Genomic DNA, 8732 nt, shown 5'->3' on the forward strand with positions numbered 1-8732 from the left:
AACTAAAGTGACTTAATTGCGACTATAAGTTACGAAGTTGGAAAAACAAAAATCTTCATCTTTAACAATATTTCTAGTTCGAACTATTGTCTCACATAAATTTATAAAAACATGATAAATTTTTATAGACAGAAAACTTAGTATTGTATGAGGAACTAATTAGAGTAGGAGAGAGGGTCAAAAAGGCAAAGGTCAGTCAACTGCTGCATTATGCCTTTTCTATTCCTATATAAACCCGGTTACACTTGCACTAAAATTCCCACAAACCACTTAAACAAAAACACTTCCTTTTTCAATCAATTTCTTCATTAAACCATGGAAACTTTCAACCAAGCTTCAGTAGCAATTCCTTTCCCTTACAATTATGGCATAACAAATGTTCCAACTTTCACCCCAACTTTTCATCCTTACACTACTATCACTACAACATTTCCTCCTCCCACCACTCCTCCTACCATCACCGCCTCCTCATGGATGGATAGTCGCCTTTGGAGCCGCCTTCCGCAACAACTCTTGGATCGAATCCTCGCCTTCCTCCCCTTGCCCGCCTTCTTCCGGGCTCGGTCCGTGTGCAAGAGATGGTATGCACTTCTATACTCCAATTCTTTCCTTCAACTCTACCTTCAAGTCTCCCCTCTCCACCATTGGTTCATCTTTTTCACCCACAAAACACCCAACACAAGTACTATTTATCGAAATAATAACTTCAAATATCATAATAACAATGGAGACGAACAAGGAGATAATAATGTTGTATCAACTGGGGCTTATCTTTTTGACCCTTATGAGGTGAAGTGGTACATTATCCCTTTCCCTATTATACCCCTAGGGTTTTCGCCCGCTACCACCTCGGGCGGGCTTGTTTGTTGGGTGTCCGATGAACCCGGCCTGAAAAACCTTTTCCTCCACAACCCACTACTCGGGTCAGTCACCCAACTACCACCCACCCGCCGCCCTCGGCTTTTTCCATCTGTTGGACTGTCTGTTACACCAGCATCAGTTGATCTGATTCTTGCAGGAGATGACATGATCTCCCCTTATGCAGTCAAGAACCTTACTGCAGAGTCCTTCCACATCGACTCGAGCGGGTTCTACTCGGTCTGGGACACGACCTCCTCCCTCCCAAGGCTCTGCAGCCTTGAATCAGGTCAGATGGTTCACTCTGATGGCAGATTCTACTGCATGAACTACAGTCCCTTCAGTGTCTTAGCCTACGACGTCTCCTCGAACGCGTGGTGGAAGATCCAAGCTCCTATGAGAAGATTCTTAAGGTCTCCTTGCTTGGTTGAGAGCAATGAGAGAGTCATCCTCGTGGCGGCCGTCGAAAAGAGCAAGCTCAATGTCCCAAGGAGCTTAAGAATGTGGGTGCTTCAAGGGTGTGGGAGTCAATGGGCCGAAATCGAGAGGATGCCACAACAATTGTATGCTCAGTTTGAGGAAATTGAAGGAGGAAGAGGGTTTCATTGTGTTGCTAGTGGTGAGTTTATTGTCATTATGATTAAGGGTGTCATTAATAAAGGATTAATGTTTGATATTCAGAGAAAGAGGTGGATTTGGATGCCTTGTTGTCCAAGTAATGGTAATTTAACTTGTGAGATTACTAGTAATTTGGAGGGTAATTTGCATGGATTTGCTTATCAACCAACATTAGCTGCACCTGTTACTGCACTTGTTCAGCAATTAGCTAGCTCTTCACTTTCTGAGTTTTAAATTAATTAATTAAGTTTATAGTTGATGTAATTTGGTTAATTAATTAGCTGAAAAATTAAACTTAGTTACTTTGATGCTTTATTTCATTATTTGTCAAGTTAGTTTACTAATGTAATTTAGTTAATTAGTGTTATTAAAATATATATATGGGAGTTGTTATTATATAATGTATTATGTATATCACATATGTATGTAAGATAATATTAATAGTAAGCTAAGTTATTATGCTCATCGATCTACGATTCTATGCATATTATATTGTTGTTTAATTTTAAGCTTATGTAGATTCTTTTTTTTTTTTTTCCCATATATAATCACTAGACACTAGTATCAGCACACTAAAATGAAATGATATTAATGAAGCATGAATTATATTAATGTTTATTATGAAATTCAAATAATTGAAGGTGATAGATTTGCGCAAGCTCTAATCAAATGATGTGATAATTACTACGCAGTCAAACGTGGATTTTTTTAGTATTTTGATTTTGTTGATGTGATTTGTTATAATTCATTTTCTAAGAAAATGTTCTAAGTATATACTCGTACGACCTCATGCAAAAGAAAATGTTTTTTGATGTAGCATTCTGTTTATTTGGTTCTCATGTCACTTAGTGTGTGTCCTTTTGGTTGTTTTGTGTTCTTGTATTAGTTTGTCTTCTTAAGGTTGTAATTCTATTTTTCGTTAATAGAATCTTTTATAAAAAAATAAAAAAAAATTAAAAAAAATAGTAGTAGTTTAACATAATACTCCATATAACTAATAATTTATTTATTTGTTTTTTTTATTTATTTATTTTACAAGCCATATAAATAGTAAATAAATAGAGCTTAATTAATTTTAAATAAAATTCTAAAAACAATGATCCACATCATTCCATTAGAATAAATTCGCTAATTGTATTGAAATAAGCTTCGTATCAATCATAAATATACATATAAGGTTTTAAAATTTTGAATATGATTTGATCCAATTTGCCAATATGATAAATAATATAAAGTTATGTTCAATTTACCTATATACAATGAATCTTTTTCGAGGTATAAATATAAATAATGTATATTACTATCTTCATCCCTGAGTTCCTGTATAGTTAACATTTTTGACATATGTCTTGATTGATCCAAAGTATTAAGCAAATTTAAATTTTTTCTTTAATTAGTGTGTGATAGTTAGTAGAGGAGGTTTTTGGGTTAAATTAAAATCAGGGTTAATAGAGCATTTTTTTTATTGCAGTCATTGTGTTGTTAGTATTTTTTTGTATTACAATTAATAGGTAGTGGATTCAAAATGAAGTGAGAGTAGTGATGAAAAAATGACATGGTATATATCATTTATGAAAAGGAAAAAGCCTGTCAAATAAATAAGGACGACTCTACAAAGAAAATGTGGCATCTAAATAATAGTGGGGAGTAACTTTGACAAATGCATACTATATAAAATACTGTTTATATTTAAGGTCACATTTGGCTGGAAACTACTTCTTCACAAAAACAAAGAAAAATCAATGAAATTCTTAATTACATTTCGGACAACCGAGAATCACCAAGGGACTTGAAACTCATACTGGATTTCTGAATGATGGGTAGTCGAGAAAGAGTTGGTTAAGAACAATCGAGAGATGCTCATTGGGATAAGGATTCGCGGTGGATATTGCACTACTAGAAATAGGCCTATTTACGACGGACTGGTTTCGACAGACACGTAATTCCGTCGTAAAAATCGGAAATTTCGACAGATTTTTATTCCGTCGGAAATTTATGAAGGATTTTAACGATCCGTCGGAAATTTCCAACAGAATTTAAATCCGTCGGAATATATGGGCTTTCCAACAAAATTAAAATCCGTCGGAAGATAACGTTTTTTTAAAAAAAAATACACCAAAATCCTAATTTCAGCCCCCCTTTTATTTCAACCCCTCAGCCGCTTTTTTACACTTTCCCCTTTTCATTCTCTCTCCTTTCTTCTTCTGAATCTTCTCTTTCTCTCTCATCTCCGCCTTCCTCCTCCCTCTTTTGTCTTTCTCAGTCTCCTTCTCCCTCCTCTTTCTCTTCTTTCCTCTCCTCTCCTTCGTACTTCTCTTGTCCACCCTCCTCTTTCTCGATCTTCTTCTCCTTCCTCTTTCTCTTGTCGTCTCATCGTCCTCCTTCTTCTCCCTTTCTTTTCTCGTCCGCCCTTTCTCTTCTATCTACTCATTTCACCACCCAAGCTGGACACCGCTGCCACCCCTATAAATCCCCTTGCCGCGCCAATTTCAAGGATAATCTGGTTTTGATTTTGTAAGGTTTTTAAGGTTAAATTCGACCATAAAAACTCTAGATTATGGTCGAATTTAGCCTTACTAACCTAAATTTGGTGAAGTTCGAAGCTAATTTCATAATTTAAGGTATGTTTTGGTGTTTTTTTTATGTTCTCTCTTTTGTTTTAAAGTTTTTTTAAAAAAAAAAAAAAATTTGGGTTGTGGTGGTGGTGGCTCGTTGGTGGTTTTAGGGTTGTTGTAGGTAGGTCTAGGTCAGTTTAAGGGGCTAGATGGGTGGGTCGTGGTCTGGGTTGATTTAAAGGGTCAAGTATTTAAGTGGGTGGGTCAGTCTTTGGGTTAGAAGGTTAGGAGGGTGGGTCGGTTAGAAGGTTAGGAGGGTGACGGCTGAAGGGAGGGAGGTGGTGGTGGGTAAATCTGGGTTTTGGGTGGAGATTTTTTTGATGTTTTTTTTTAGTTCCGGTGCGGTGGTTTGGCGGTGGGGGCTGGTGGTCTGATGGTGGGTAGTGGAGGTGGTGGTCTGTTTGGGGTTAAAGTAAGTTAGGGGTTGGAGGTGGTAATACGCTGCGCCGGTGGTGGTGCGGCGTATTTTTTTATTTCGGTTGAAACGTTTTCCGACAGACTTTTCCGGTGCGGAAAAAATCTCTTTCGTCGGAAAAGTGTTTTCGACAGAATTTCCGTCGAAAGAGACCGTTTTTCCTACCAAGCCTCTTCTGACAACTACTTCCGACGGAAATTCCGTCGAAAACACCCTTTTCCGACGGATTTCAGGGTGTTTCCGACGGAATTTTTCTGTCGAAAATGGGTTGTGTTTCTAATAGTGTTGAATCAAGGAAGGAGGATAGACAAGGCACTGCATGCTGACCAAGTGTTAGTTAAATTGTTGAATGTACTTTGAGACAGAGGGAGCATTTTCTTATAAGTTTTACGTGATTAATAACTCCTCTGTTTAAGTGTTACACTAATGGGGCCATTTTTTCAAAGTGTACTTTTTTTATTTTTAAGCAAACTACTAACTTGTAATTTTTCTCTCACATCAATTACTTTTAAATAAGCTATTACCTCTACTATCTTTTCTTATTATTTTTTTTAATACCTCAATTACATTACTTGTATTTTATCATACTAATTTTAATCAAATTAAGTTAACTTATGTACCGGACAAAGTGTAAAATTTAAAGATAACTAAGGTATTAAGACAAGTTTCCAAACCTTATCTGAAAAAAGCGAACCTCAGAGTAAAGGGAAAAAAAACCCGTAACCGGAAGAACATGAATCACCCTATCGGAAACCAGTTCCAATTTCTTTCTAAAAGAAACCAACGAGATGAATTGGACCTCAACCCGAAGAGTGCTTCCCCAAATGATTCATCCAGGTAAACTCGTCAATTGGTGTTTGACCTCCTCTGAAAATATAGAAGAAAGGGGTTTGAGCCCCGATATCTTCCATAAAAGGGCCGAGCCATAATAAATGGAATTCTACAAAAATAGATGAAAATAAAGAAAAAAACCCCTTTTATTCTTCGCGTCCCGGATTATTGTTAATGTTATGTATCAACAATGTGTTTTTGTTTTTTAGAAAATTTGCGAATTACAGCCATTTAAAGTTAGTATTTTTTAAATTGTAGCCCAAAAATTCTTATAAATTGTAAACTGCAGCCCGATTTAACTTTTTCATCGGTTTACGTGTTGAAAAATATTCGGTTAAGGTTTTAGGAGCCATTTTAGATCTTAAGGATCCGAATTGAGCTCGAAATTAGCAAAAAATAATATAAGTGCCTAATTTTTATAGCAAAAATTAGTTGCCCACAAATCGATACATTTTTGTTACGCAAAACAAGGCACTAACATTATTTTTTTGCTAATTCTGAGCTCAATTCGAACCCTTAAGAACTAAAATGACCCATAAAACCTTAACTGAATATTTTTCGACACGTAAACCAATGAAAAAGTTAAATCGAACTGCAATTTACAATTTATAAGAACTTTTTGAGCTACAATTTACAAAATACAAAACTTAAATGGTTGTAATTGACAAATTTAAACGACCTTACTAGACAAAATATGTTCTATGGGCTTGTACCTCTGTATCCAAAAAAAAACATAGTTATTGATGGATAAGGGCCCAGCAGGTTATACGTGCGGACATATCATATTATTGGGCTTTATCGGTGTATGGTCTAATAAGGTCTCTTCCAAGAAGACCCATCAAGAAATTAAATGAAAAGATACGTTTTTTGGGCCTTGTTCATTGATGTACTGTATTAGCAGCCAACCCAAATTTGTAACACAGCCAATCAATCTCTGATCGTGACTCCATAAAATTGGGACTTTGTGAGTTCACATATGATCGTGACCCAATAAAATTGGGAATTTGTAACACAACCAATGAGTTTTATTTTTATTTTTTTTTTTTTTTGGAATGAGATGGGTTAAATTTAACCTAAAGGTATTATAAGTTACTCTTACATTTGATAAAATTTATCATTTATTTAACATAAATTTTACCGTTAAAAACACCCATGATACATTAAATTAATCCTATTAGTCTTTGTAACATGTATCCATTAGAAATTACACATTAAACCTACAATCAAACTCATTATACACAATGGGAAAAGGAGTTTGACATAGTTGGCCAAAATTTGAGTTTGACATAGTTGGCCAAAATTTTAAATTTCAAGTGAGGTGAGTAGCATTCGATCCTTATCAATTTCACTTTTGGCTTTTTGAACTCTTTCGAAAGACAAGGTTTTATTTGTGTTTAATTTGGTCTCTAGTTGTGCGGGGCTACGATTAATTATGGCTCGGATTTGGGTTACGAAATCAGCACAAGAATTTTTTTTCCTCACAAAATTACAAAGCGATGACGGATTCACTCAAAAAGTTGTATGAGACAACAAATTGAGAATGTGTCGAATTGTTATATTTATGTATTTGGATTCTTAGGGTCTGTTCTCTTCAGCTTATTTTCGGTTCAGTTCATCTCCAATCAATTCAGTTCAATTCATTTCAGTTCCCAATTTTCTTCTCTCATAAAATATTCAGTTCAGTTCAGCTCCAATCAGTTCAGTTCAGCTCAGTTTAGTAAATGAGAACAGGCCCTTAGTTATTTTCAGATTAATTCTTACTTGTTTTTATTACATACGTTTTCATTATCGTTAATTGTCAATTGTAGATGTTGTATGACTTTAATTAATGAAATTTAATGTCCTTTAAGACTTCTTTCAAAATAAAATTAAAAAAAAAAAAAAAAATCACTTTTGGCGATCACCCTTTACTCCCGAGTTGGGCAACGGACCATATATACTTCAACATATCTACTTGAAATCTTATGGTAAAGTACCAACCCAACCTCTTTTTTTTCTCTTTAACCTCCAACCTATAAGGTAGTTACTTGAACAAATTCAGCTACTCTGGCTCAAATAAGTAAAACTGCCCATTTCCTCTAAGAATTCTGTTATTTTCAATATTCCGTACAATTTCTTTTCTTAGAGAAATTTAGTTACGAGTAAATTTTTTTATTCGAATAAATTCTATAAATCCTAGCACAAGTCTAATAATAATGAAGCTAAATCATAGCTAGAGGGCAGCAGTAATAGTCAATAATTCAATGATTGAGATAAATTAACATGTTCATAAATTTGATGCACTAGCAGCTAAATGTAACACTAGTGCATCGTGCCAAATTGGTGTAACATCTTTGCAATAGTCAGGACTACCATTAATTTTATACAATTCCTCAAGTAGTCTAGCTAACTAGCTTTCCTTTTTCTAGTTCTGCATTTTAGAAAATTCATAAAGTATTTTTGTACTTTTCACTCTTTTTATTTGTCTCTAATAATACTTGTGTAGTAGGTATGGATATGAAATATAGTAATCCATAGTATATCTAAAACTAGAATAGAAAAATCCAAACTGAAATATGAAAACATAGGAACTAAACTTCCATTATAGGGGGCATTAATTTTACAAGATTTTTCATGCATATTTGTTGTATGGAGTATGTATTATATATTGTATTAAGGCTATATTATCTTCAAACTTGATTTATATGAGTATTTCGTATTAATGAGTTGACATATCTTAATTTTGAAAACCCCAATTCTTATCTTTTTCCTCCTACGAATAATGAAAAAAGTAAATGGGAGTTATTTATACAACGACTCCAATTTATCTTTAGTTTTTTGCAGCTAGCCTCCTATATATTAAGGGGTAAAACTATTAGAGGTGTAATCATATACTCCCTTCATTTTTAAATACTTGTTCCATTTCTCTATGCGCGGAGTTTTGGGAGAAATTGGAGAAAGTAATAAAATATGGAAGTAGTGGGGTTGGTGGAAGAATAAAAAAATTGTAAAAAACCAAAAGTAGAGAAGAAAACTGAAGGAGAGAGAGAGAAAATGAAATTAATATTGTTGGGTCCACTTGGTGAGAGAAATTAATTAAATATTGTAAAAGCTTTTTAAATAAAAAAATAGAGGAAGTATTATACAAGAAATTAAAGTTGTAAATATTTTTACAAAATTCAAGCTAACTTACAATATACAAAGTAGTATTATGCATGGTGTATTTTTAAAATTAATAAGATAATTATCACTCTGAAACTATATGAAATATGATGAACCTTTAATATTCTTTCAAAACTTAGGGTCTGTTCACATTTACTTAATTTCAGTTCAGTTCAATTCAGCTCCAATCAGTTCAATTCAATTCAGTTCAGTTCATTTTAGTTCAGTTCAATTCAGCTCTTAATTTCCATCTA

General features: G+C 34.2%; 1 pseudogene; it reads left to right on the forward strand.

The window, feature by feature from the left end:
- Positions 1-315: 315 nt before the first annotated feature.
- LOC145575596 (protein UNUSUAL FLORAL ORGANS pseudogene) lies at positions 316-1710 on the forward strand (annotated as a pseudogene).
- The last annotated feature ends 7022 nt before the right edge of the window (positions 1711-8732 follow it).

This window comes from Chenopodium album, chromosome 13 (assembly GCF_948465745.1).
Source record: "Chenopodium album chromosome 13, dcCheAlbu1.1, whole genome shotgun sequence".
In the NCBI taxonomy this organism is placed as follows: Eukaryota; Viridiplantae; Streptophyta; class Magnoliopsida; order Caryophyllales; family Amaranthaceae; genus Chenopodium; species Chenopodium album.